The sequence below is a fragment of the Panicum virgatum genome, chromosome 2K (assembly GCF_016808335.1).
Source record: "Panicum virgatum strain AP13 chromosome 2K, P.virgatum_v5, whole genome shotgun sequence".
NCBI lineage: Eukaryota > Viridiplantae > Streptophyta > Magnoliopsida > Poales > Poaceae > Panicum > Panicum virgatum.
In genome coordinates, this window is record NC_053137.1 from 49,087,366 (window position 1) to 49,100,285 (window position 12,920).

General features: G+C 45.8%; 1 pseudogene; it reads right to left on the reverse strand.

Annotated features, from left to right (window-relative positions):
* Positions 1-2,520: 2,520 nt before the first annotated feature.
* On the reverse strand, positions 2,521-7,263 carry LOC120681955 (annotated as a pseudogene).
* Positions 7,264-12,920: the final 5,657 nt, after the last annotated feature.

Genomic DNA, 12,920 nt, shown 5'->3' on the forward strand with positions numbered 1-12,920 from the left:
ATCTCACGGGGACGGGGCCGATGGAGACCGGATAAAATCCCGCGCTACACGCCACGGGCGGCGACGCCGACGGGGCCGGAGCGCCGGGCCACACACCAGCGGGAGCGACGCGCGCGGCAGGCCCGGCCGGCAGCTCTGACCGGTCAGCTCGACCGACCGACGTGCGGCGCGGCACGGCAGCAGGAGCCTACTACTCGGTCTCGATCTACCAGTAGGAGTAGGCGGCTGGCTGCGTCCGGGTGAGCGCGACCGGTCGTTGACACCCAGCGCAGGGACCAGCCCGTCCCCGCCGCGGCGGGCAGCGCTTTCCGAGCAGTGGTGGGGATTGGCGCGCGGGGCGGGTGCCGTGTGCCCCCCGGGAAGGGAGCTAGAAGAGCGAAGCGCTGTGACGGCGACCGCTTGACGAATTGCGGGAGCGATCGGCCGCGACGGGACGACGACAGCGGGGGGAAGCGCTGCTTGCGCGGGTCGGCTGTCACGATCGGAGGACGAGAGCAGCTGCGGCCCGGGTCTCCGGGAGCGTCGGCAGGGCTTAGAATGGGCCTTGCACGGACGGCTAAAGAAGGCCCCGTTAGGGGTGGGCCTGGGAGCTGGCAGGCTGGACCTGCTGCAAGGAATTTTTTTTTCAATTTATCAAAAATATATACTGATTTTTTTAAAAAAATTTGTCACCCTGCCGCCAGTTCGTTTGGCGGTAAGAAGCTACCGCCGGATGAATCGGCGGTATGTCTGCTGGGCCACGACCCATTGCACATATCGTCGACTGATCTGGCGGTAGCTCCTTACCGCCGAATGAACTGGCGGTAGGAGGTACCGCCGGGTTTGGCACGGCGATAGCCGTCCTGTACTCCTGTGCAGGCCCAGTAACCTTCCGCCAATTGAATTGCCGATAGGTTTTAGTGCCCTTTGCGTCTATATTATTTTTGTGTTTCGTGGATCTATTATTTTTGTGTTTTTTTTTGGTTTAATTACATTTTTTAGCGCTCTTCCGAACCATTATATCTTCGAAATTATTAGACTCCGGGCCCGAACCATAATTCCTAGGAAAAAAGGATGCAATTGTCGCGCCCCTATGTAAACAAGACATGGTAATAGTCTCTGGCTAGCAAGCCTCTGCCAGGTTTGAACAAACAACACAAGCGGTAAGCCTCGGCTACTACTTATATTGACATAGTTCCTCCAGTTTTGCGTCCCTTCAAGCGGCAATAGCTCCCAAAACACTAGTTCTCTTCGACTGACAACTGCTATGACAGAGATCTCATGTTCATCTCGATTAAGGCCGAAAGCTTTAAATAGCCAATTGGATATTGAAATCCAAATCCTCTCTCTAGCTCGGGGTACTTTTTTGTGATCGAGCTAAACTCTGACAAATCTACCCATTCAGGCCCATATCTAACTTCTCCTGACCCATAGAACACTTGAAAATACAAATCATCTGACATGCCTGCCAACATTTACGACAATAATTACTCGTCCTTAGAATTTAATCAACGCTAATAAATGTTTCTGCTATTTTAACATCTATCTTAATTGTTTCTCTAGAATTTCTATTACTGACATATATTCGTAGGTTTTCTATGTAATATAATATCAATTAATAATATTTCTATGAGACTAATATGTCTATTTGAACCCATTAATATTTATATGTAAAATAATATTCGTATGAAAACTAATATTTTCAATTTCATATTCTACGATTTTATATCAAAAACAATTATATCCAAATCACTAATATTTATTAAAACTATTTCTACACCTAAAACTATATCCAAATCACTAATATTCCTAGTGCTAATCTACCAACTATTATTAATAAAACTAGATTTTAAAATTTACATGAGACGAGTAGGCGCGCACGGCCGGGCGTGCGACCCAAGGTGGCGAGCGCCGGCCGGCCAAACCCCGGCGCGCGGGGGCCGGGCGCACGCCGCCGCTCTACGGCCGGGCGGGGCGGCCCTGACCAGGCGCGACGCGGGCGGCGGAGCAGGCGGGGGAGCGAGCGGGCGGGCGGCGGCGCGGGGGAGCGAGCGGGCGGGCGGCGACGCTGGAGGAGCCGGCCGGGCATTAAGAGGGGGTGCTTACCGCCGGTTGGTTCGGCGGTAGGTAGGTACATACCGCCGGATAAGCCGGCGGTAAGTGGCAGCTATCGCCATTTCAACTGGCGGTAGGTTCCCGGCACACCACGGCCCATCGACTTGGCCTCCTACCGCCAATTGAACCGGCGAAATGTTGTCAGGCCGTGGCCCACAGCCCCTACCGCCGGTCCATCTGGCGATAACTCGCTTCCGCCGGATGAACCGGCGGCAGGGTGACAAATTTGCACACAAAAAATTGGTATATATTTTTGATAAATTGAAAAAAAAATAAAAAAAATTCGGTTAGGCCAGGCCGATGGTAGCAGCAAAGCAGTAGGCCGAAGTGGCCCAGGTCTAAAGTTCAGACAAAGTTTTTTCTTTTTTAGGGCAAGTTCAGACAAAGTTCATGAGATGAGATCATGATTCTTTGAGTCGTTGAGAGTGCAGCGGAAAATCTGTCCCACTGACCAATTTACTAGTAGTATCTAGGTAGACAAATTTATTTACAGTAGAAAAGTAGATAAAATCTGAATGGATAATACGACAAATACACCAATCGACAAAAAAAACTACTTTACACACTATCTTTAGCACGATACAGTGACGATATATGTAGCACATACACAAAAGTCATCCATCGACGTAGTTAGTTGACAAATTATTGACATATATATGTCCCAAAGCGATATAGAGATATTATACGCTCTCAGGTCGTCGGAAGGTGAATTGTTGGTCAACGTCCCCATTGCAGACCCCTGGCAGCTTCCTTCTCGATGCTTAGGTTTCCAGTGTTGACAATAACCTCCGAGCTAGCCATGGATGACTCTCCAAGTAAGGACTCAATCTCCTCGGGGTTCTGCTGTGCCCATTGATGCTGCATCGACTTTGTCAACCTATCAAGCCTCTCAGAAACTTCCCTCATCGACGGCCTATTCTCGCCGCACATCTCCAAGCACTGCTTTGCTAACTCTGCAACCTCTTCTACTACCTCCATGCTTTCGTCGTTCATGATTTGATCATCCAGTATATCTTCTAGCTTACCCTCCTTTGTCACATAAATAAACCTTAGTACCAGGCTCTTCTCATGTTCAGGCCCATCAAGGTTGAAATTGAAGGGCTTTTTGCGTGTGAGCAGCTCCAAAAGAACAACCCCGAAGCTGTACACGTCGCTCTTGTCTGTCAGTTGGCATGTCTGCATATACTCTGGGTCCAAGTACCCACAAGTTCCTTGAACAACTGTGACGAACTGCGATTCATCAGTTGGTGCTAGAATGGAAGCACCAAAGTCTGATACTTTCGGTGTGTAGTCACAATCGATAAGGATGTTTGAGGATTTGACGTCTCCATGGAGGATTGGTGGGGATGCCCACGAGTGCAGGTAGGCAAGTGCCTCAGCAGACTGATGAGCGATCTGCATACGAGTAGCCAAGGAAATTTGCCTGCCATGGTTTTCATGGATGAGTCGGAACAATGTACCATTTGGAATGAACTCATATACCAGCATGGGGACCTCCACTTCGAGGCAGCAGCCAAATAGCTTAACGATGTTCTTGTGGTTGATTTGAGAGAGGATCAACATTTCCTTGCCGAATTCTTTCCTATGCCGCTCATCAATGGACATGCATCTTTTTACAGCTACTTCAATGTTACCTGTGAGAAGACCCTTGTACACAGTTCCATGTCCACCATGACCCAACACTCGTTTTTCGTTGAACTTATCTGTGGCTTCTTGCAATTCTGCTTCTGAGAATACTTTAAATGCAATGCCTTGTTGTGATTTTATCTTCTCAAGCTGAATACCCCCGTGTTGTTGGAAGTATCTCTGTTTGATGTCCTGTAGCTTTTTTCTTTCTTGGATCAGGTATACACATGTTATTGTAATGACAAGGACTAAGGACCCAACACTTGCGCCTGCATGATTCACCGTACCACACTGATCACTATATATATATATTGAATCAACCATACTGGTCAATATGACGCTGCCCAAATGATAAGCGTATGTAAACCAGGTGAATAGAGTTTGAATTTAAAGTGAACCGATAAGAAATCAGGGGTAGAGCCAGGACCGTGCTGCGCGTGGTGCAGCACGGGTCCAGCCCAGTTCATCCTTTTTTTTTTGAAAAATAAGCCCAGTTCGTCCCTTCTAAATTTATTATCTATATGTGTATTTAGGCCCAAAGTAGTAACATTCAGTATAATTTTAGTCATGTCCGACACTTGTCTACTGTGGTTTAGCCCTGGCCAGAGGACCTCTCTAGCTCCACCCCTTTATAAAGTCACAAATTGTTTATAGGAAATAGTAAGAAAGTACTAGTAAAAAAATTTTGGAATATAAAACATACGAGTCAACCAGATTCATACTCTTGCAGATAGAAAAAGGTACCTACCTACGACAGGCATCACCCAAGGAACACTTGTAGTGGTAGAAGGAGGCAGCGGGGGCGGAATTGCCACGCAAACACCATTTGTTTCATGTTTTCCTGGTGGGCATAAGCAGGTAAATTTCCCCTGTGTATTTTGACAAACGCCCCCAATAGCCGCGCATGGATCTGTCCTATTGTTGCATTCATTGATATCTGCAAAGAAAATAATATATTGGAACTATATATAAGGGCCAAAAACTTTTTCTTTTTCTTTTTTTTAAAAAAAAGTGCTGATAACTGCCGCAGGAATATGGTTCGAGGGAATAGTGGGGCAGCACCTATGCATCCACCCTTCACGTAGGGATTGCCTTCGTACCCATCAGCGCACTTGCATCGGGAACCTCTGCCGTTAGTGGAACCGACACAGTGACTGTTATTACTAAGGCATGCGTAAGAACTGTGGTTCGTCAACGCCGTAACATTGCATGCATCGTCCCATGTAATTACCTAGTCCATCACAACTGGAACTTGGCCCTTGTACGCATCCCAGAACGCTGTCTTTGTCGGGTCGAGGTATGTGGTGCTAAAGTTGAACGCTTTCTCTTCCATCACTGCAATATAGCCGCAGCCAGAAGAGTTGTACTTTTTATTGAAGTACGCTTCAAAATACCCAAGGTCATCTGGCACACCCGCTTCACAGCAGCCAGCGGTAGCTATGCACGAACCGTTTTTTGGTATGCTATCATCAGAGCATGTGGCGTAGCAACCTACTATATGCTGCACAATTACCAGATGCACAATAGATGTGTTAGCCCCTGCTGTGTGCTGCACGATAGGAAGCCACAAGGCGTGAAGAAGAAAAACTCTGGAAAGTCCATATGTCAAATACAATATATAAAATAGTTAGTTTCAAAATAAAAATAATATATTATTATTTTCATTCTCATATGAGTCGAGAAGACAAATAACCTAAATAAAGGATGCATAAAAATTAAATTTAATACATACAGCTGAATTAACAAATCATCCAAACGTCACTTAGCCTAAGGCATTATTTTTCAACCATTTCCGTTATTAAATGCCTTTCAACTTCCTACATTCCAAAGGAGGAGCTCCACCATAATGCTAAAGGTCTAAGGGATGGGAAAAACTAAAATAGATTAAAAAAATCACAATCTTACTCTTTTAAAGTCTCCACGTGAAGCCACCTATGATCCTAAGTGGATACCCTAGAGAAAGAGGGAAATTCTAGAAATTCTCTAAAAAGTTCGAAATATCTGGCCGCCAAGTAGTAAATGGTAATCATCATCAATAATAATAGCCGTTGGATTTACTTTGTTTCTAAAAAATTATTCACCTATGCCACTATGAAAAACTAGCCTAAAATAACCCCCATATATGTATATCAATTACCCATATCTGCCATTATAGAAAAATTAGATCCAATTAGATCATATATATCTTAATTACCCACATCTGCCATTGTAGAAAAAATAGATCCAATTAGATCATAAATCTATATCTTAATTACCCACATCTTACAGAAAAATTAGATCCAGCCTAATTTAGATCTTTTAGAAATTTAAATAAGAGAAGCTGTCCCAAAGCGCTAATTAGATATATGTGTACATCTGTCTATGTATGAAGGAGTTCCCGTCCTTCCAAAAATAAAATCCAATGTGATTAGCAGCATTCCATGTTGTTGGCAACTGGCACTAAGATAGAGATAGGCTTACCAGCGCATTAATCATGATTGTGATGTATACACGTTAAAGTATATTTACTTGCAAAAGAGTTAAAATATATTCAAATTCTATGTATTATGGTATATAAATAAAAACTCTATTGGCCTAATCCTTTCATATTCGAAACTATAAATCATTTTAGTCTGTTTCTAAGTTAAACTTCTCTATGTTTCATCAAGTTTATAGAAAATATTCATAAATATCTACAATATTAAATTAGGTTCTTTAAATAGACTAAATTATGCCTCGGTCTATATTTTTCGTAAACTTAGTCAAAATTAGATGAATTTTCTTTAGAATAAAGATAAAACAAACTATAATTTAAAACAGATAGTGTATTAGCAACATATATATAACTATAAATTGCTTGCCCGTGCAGTTGCACAGGCTGATAGGCAAGTACATAAAAATCACAGTATGTTTAATATTGTATCAAAATGCTACTATGCAGTAACCGCGAGGGCCGGGTCAGGGGTGCCACAGCTCACGGCTATGCCTAGGCGGCCGATTTTTCAAACCTTATTAGACCATATAAATTGAATGTGTGAGTCACTTACTGGTTCGCTCTTCATATATGCGAGCGTGTTGCAGCCCACGACCACGATTTTGTTGTCCACGTACGAGAACCTAAAAGGTGTGTCTGTGAAATAATCAGACCACACCGACTGGCGCGCGTCATGGCCACACTGCCAAGAGATGCCCATCTTCATCCAAGCTTTGGCGTCGGGCACGGAAATCTTGGTCACCTCGAACGGCCCATCGTAAGGCCTCTCTATGCCGTTGACGACGGTGCAGTTGAGGTCAAAACCGTGGTGGATGGCGCACTGATCGCCGATGCCGAAGGGGTACGGGATGTCGACGTCGCCGCACCTCGATTTGCATCCTGGCCGGTGCGCCGGCGGGTCGTCGGCTGCGGCTAGCACCATGACGGCCGGGAGGGAGAGCAGGAGAAGACGGATGTTCAGAAGAAGCCTCGGGTACTTCATCAGCTCCCGTTATTACTAACTTACTAGATTTATTGGCTGGGCGTATTCAGGTTGTACTGGCTAGCTGTTTGCTTTGTGTGGTAGTGAACTGGTTGGTTAGGTTGTGTTGCCTTGCGTGTTAGCGCTATAAATAGTTACAGCTTCCATTGGGTAGTTCATTCACGCATATCGGCATATGCGCCTGAAAGGGAAAGAAGAGAAGAAGAAGAAGAAAAAAGTATCACAGCAAATTAAATTGTTTGGTCCAGGTCAAGCGCGATGTTATTATACAGTACAAACTCTCACTCTCAGTTGACTGAGAATTAAGCAAGCAAACAATGACTTTGACATAGTTGGACGACGACGACGACGACAATGACCTCGAGAACGCGATCAGCCCGATCAGTCGCCGCTGTCGACAAGCTGGAGACAGAGTCTTGACGCGGCGATCTTCCACCCCCACGCTCACGGCACCCGGCGTATTTTTTGGGGTGTTGATTGAGCAGGGTAAGGCCAAACCCCGCACAGGACCAACCTGCGTCGTACGTGTATGGTGAAGGTTTCCTCTCGAACCCGTCTGATACCATAAATAAGACTGAGTGCCAACTCAAGGAGGACTTGTATTGATTCTCAGGTATATATGATACATGTATAGCACGCCTAGCACTAACAGAAAGACGCTAGCTATGGCAAAAAGACCGGGTCAGGCAGATTACAAGGAGAACGTGAGGCAGTCCTTCAGGAGACCGAGTCCTCCGCTAACACTCTGATCCTCCGGTTTTCTTTTATCTGTCTTTATTCATTACTTAGAGAAAATAGCTACTAATTATTTTTTTATGTACAACAATTGATAATCAAATGAAGAAGATGAAAAATGAGAAATTATATTTTTATAAGATTAAATTAATTTATTCACTAAAACATCTTAAAAAGATCTTCTGTTGGATCTCTCTAGATTAGCCACTGTGTGTGTGACCCCCCAGTTCTTCCACAGTTCCAGTTCCACGAGTTCTCTCTCTGGACCTTTCTCCCCATGGGCGTGCGATGCGGGCGTTCGAAGGCAAGTTCTACAAGACAACATACCAAGAGGCTGGGTCGCTGGCAAGACCCTGTGCCGAAGCCTTGAGGGTACACGCCAGCGCGCCATGGTCGTTAATCCGCGAGGCTCTGCTCGTGTCAAAGCACACATTCGCGTTACATGGAGCCTCCAGTTCATATTTACCACCCCCCTCCCCTCCCCTATTACTTTGTTTTTTTTCTCAACTAGACACACAAGTTTCTTAATAATATTTTCTTCAATTATTTTCCTTTTTCTAACCTATCAACAAAGAGACCACGGATTCATGCGCTACGCGCCAATCCGCCTAGTTGGCAGGTAATTGAGGATGCGGTAGGGCCGAACCCCTGCTCAATTCACAATCACAAGAGTTGCCCTGGCCCCTGGATGGCTGGATGGCCGAGGTCGGGACCTTATGCTCGACTGTAACGTTAGGTTTTATAGTCTTCTTAGAGCAACTCCAATAAATTAATCTTCCCATTTCTCCTTTCTCACCATATAGGGAAATCTCCTTTCTCAATTTCAACATATATGAAAGAAGTGTTCCAACAGATTGGTTTTCCCTCCTTTCTATATGGAAAGGGAGATGCAATGTCTCCCCTTTCTATTGGAGATTGGAAAGAAATTATTGGGGATTGAGAAAAAATAAAGGGGAAGGGAGATGGAAAATCAATCTGCTGGAGTAGGTTTTTTCAATATCAATCCCCTATATTGAGAAAAAGTGGAAATGAGAAAGATGAAGATCAATCTGATGGAGTTGCTCTTAGGCTCCTCTTGGGTGGAGTGGTAGCCGGGAAATTGGTAGTCAAAGCCGGAAAATCACCTGTTCCTAAATTCTTTTCTAGGAGAGGAAAGCAGAGCTGCTGCTTGAGAACAAGCCCACCATCACTACTTCACTCACGAAAAAGTCACTAATTTAATCGTCATTCGCCAAGTGTTTGTATCTTTGGGATAGAATAAGACTATATGTCCGTGTACAACAAAATGCTTGTGGTTGTGGCAGATGTGACAACTTACTCTTATGTAGGTGTCCATACACGTAAATGTGTGCAGTTGTATGGGCAGGCATGCGCATTAGAGCTCCATGCTTGTATTTTATTATCTCGGTAAAAAATGGAGAAACCAGGGACTGTAGTGGCATGCATGTGCATTAGAGCTCCGTGCTCTCCGATTATGATTTCATTCAGCAGCTGGACCAGAAAGTACATTAGTGGCCCAATGCAAAACAAAGTTAGAGAGGGGTCCAGCTATTCATAAGGGCAGTGTGTGCCAACGTATATGAGCTAAACTGTTTTCCGCGGGCTTTTTTTTTTTGAGAAACCAAGTTGTATTTCATTTATTTATATAACAAGCTACATTCCATTACTTACAAAGACGTCCCTAAGTAAAACTAAAATTACATACAAATCCTTGTAAGCTCCAACTGGTCATCTTCATCAACAACGATCGGAGCCACCACTCGTCGGGCCACCTCTGCTGACAGATGAACACGCCGAGCTTGCAGCTTGAAGCCGGTCCCCATCTCGACGAAGAAGCTTTAAAGTTTTATGATGCCGCAACGTGTAGCAGCACCGTCTAAATTAAACCGGCTTAAGTGCACTAACCATCATCTTAATAATTAATCAAGTTACTGTGCACTTAAAATGGTGTAATCTGACAGTCGGTCGGGTAAATCCCGATTAAACTACTGTACTCCAGGATCACAATTGCACTAGTAGACCCGTACGAAGACGAGCACATGTGATAAAAGCATACAATAAAACCAAATTAATTTACAACACTGGGTTTTACAGATAAGTTCGATATATCAAATACAGTATTTTTAAATGTACAACGGAAGTTTTAAACGGGTTTCCAAATACAATACGGTAGATACAAACGACGATAAAAGGTGAGCTCCACATCCTGCCCACCGATGTGATGCCGACCTGCCCGACCTTCACGGAGAAGACGGACCCACTCGACAGTCCACCCAGGAGGAAGTGGTTGTCCAAACCAGGACGCACAGACCTCCTCAAAGTCAGCGAAGACACAACATGCTCAAAGTGGTTACAACAACAACCCTGAGTATACTAATACTCAGCAAGTCTTACCCGACTAGTGGTATATACTTAGCCGACTTTTAGACATGCAAAGTTTTTTTGGCTCTGGAGTTATTTTGCTGAAAAGCTACTAATAGTGGATCCTTACTTTCAGTATTTTAGCTCAAGTTTATTATGCAAAAACTGACTAGGTTTTCCTGAACATCTAGAGCACGCATGGTTGATCACATTATCTTTTCAGAGTAGCACAGTCATACCTCATATTCTTAAGTTTCCATTTGCAATTCAATCCTTTACTACGATGTGACAGAGAGATCAAAGTTCTCATATCCGCGAGTCACGTCGAATCGATTTGATTTAACCTTGCAAGGTGGACCTAACCAACACGACACATGTAAACCCCGTCGGGCCACACGCATCAACTGTTTCTATCGTTACCATAACATCTGAATCGCGCCTGCTAAAACCCAGGTGTTGGGCCCCTCACTGTGAACTCTCTGAGAACCCGAAGGCGACATCCATCCAACACCCGCCATCTCCCACGCCCAGCGTAGCAGGTAGGGATTCAAAGTATCGTTATAAAGCGGTACACAGCTTATCGGTTTCGACTACCTCCTACTTCTGGCATGTGGTTAGTACTGTTCAATCCTCGATCAGTAGTGCCAACAACGGTACGGTCCTCAATCGACACAGGCGGAGGCTCACTTTCCTTACATTCCATATACATAACCAAATTCCTCTCCGCCCTGTCTCCATTTTTCCTTTCTTTTCTCAAGCCATAAAGCCATGAGTAACAAGAACCCATAACTCGCGAGTGACAGGAATCACTCGACTTCTACCGAATCCTGATTAAGCATTGCAGTACTAACGACCTGTACACTAGTAGAGTGACTGAGGAAATCTAGGGATCATGCATCTAAGGTTTCAATCAACTCCTAGAAACTTAAATGCACAATAAATATATAATAAATATTGAATACTAAAATTAAGATTTATGCTCCGGGGCTTGCCTTGCAGGTCAGCAGGGTTAGTGATTTCTCCGAGAGCTTGATTAACGGCCTCTTCGGTCTGCTGCTCTCCTGCTGGTGGCTCCTGGACCGTCTCGGCAATCAGCTCGTAGGCGACTTCGGTTCCAGTGTCTATGCGAATAAAATATGCCATGCATGAAACTCATGAAATGATGCACTACAATGCAGTACTCATAAATAGAAGCGTAGGCAAGACCAGTAAACAGGACTCTCAAAACTATGGCTCAAAGGAATGGTGTAGTGCTGAGATGGTATTTTGGCTCCAAATTCTCTTTAGCCTAAAGTGTCTCCAACAAGAAAGACTGGGGTGCATTTGAGCAAAACAAGCTCAATTCCAACAAGAAAAAAGTAGTTCCAGGCTTTAATTGCTCTTAAACAGGAACCAGCAAAACCATCTAGCAAAAGTAATGAAACTCTCCATTTCATGGTTCTATCAGATAGAGCATGAAATTACAAAGCTAATGCAACTGGTTTTGCCTTTTTATCATTTTTCTAGGATTCTCTACGAATTTTGGAAGATTTCAACCATTTATTCAATAAAAGAAAAAACCCTAAACCCTAAACTGGCTGACAGCTGGGCCCCACATGGCAGTGGAAGGCCCAGTCCAGCCCTCCTCTGTTTTGCGCCCGCACGCGCCATGGCCATGACCGGCGGCGCGGCTAGGCTAAGCCGCGGCCAGGGCGGGCGGTGGGGCGCAAGAGCAGGGCGGCGGCGCTTGGCGTTCCGGCCGGCGCGGCGCAGGGCAGCGGAGGAGTGGGGCGCGGCCGCGACCAGGGTGGCCGGGCGGCGGTGGGGCGCACGGCAGCGCTGCAGGGCCCCGTGCAGGGGCGTTCTGCGACGCGCAAGCGGCGGAGCCCGAGCGGCCACGACGGCGCGACGGCACCCCGACGCCGGCGGTGGGGGATTCAAGCGGGGAAGAGGTCTGGGAGGAGGAGGAAAGCGTGAGGGGGTGGTGGATCTTCAGGGCGAGGATAGGGAGGTCGGGGCGCGAGGAATCGGGGCGGGACGGCGAGGTTCGGCCGGAGGGACGTCGACGGCGAGCTCTGCTCGGCTTGGCTCCGCACGAGCGCGAGGAAGGAGAAGGGGATGAGGAGGAACAGATGATGGGCGTAGCGAGCGGATAAGGACGCGTTCGCGCGGCGTGCGAGGATCGCCGACGGCCGACGCGTGGAGTCGCCAGCGGTCGGTCGTGGTATGGGCGCCGAGCACAGTGGAGCACAGGGAAGCACAGTGTTTGATTTTGACCATTTTTGACTCGCGTTTGACCATCCGAATCTCAAAATTTGATATAGGAACTTGAAATTTGGCCAAAATAAAAGTTGTAGAGGAAGAGAAGATCTACAACTTTTGTTTTGGGCAACAGTTGATTTGGAGCTCAGATTAGCGAGAAAAACGCGGTTGAACACGGCTAACTCAATGTTTACCACGCAAACTCGATTAACGCTAATGACGGTGATTAGCCTCAATTAGCAATTAAGCACGATATTAGCGTCAAGATTAACATCGGGGTGTGACACAACGATTGGCACATCGAAAGCTTCGATCTGCCCTTGGAACGATTGAACGCACATGCAGTATTTGACGGCCATTGACCGTCGCATCCCCGAAAACTCCAGGATCAGCCGCCTCAAGGGACGC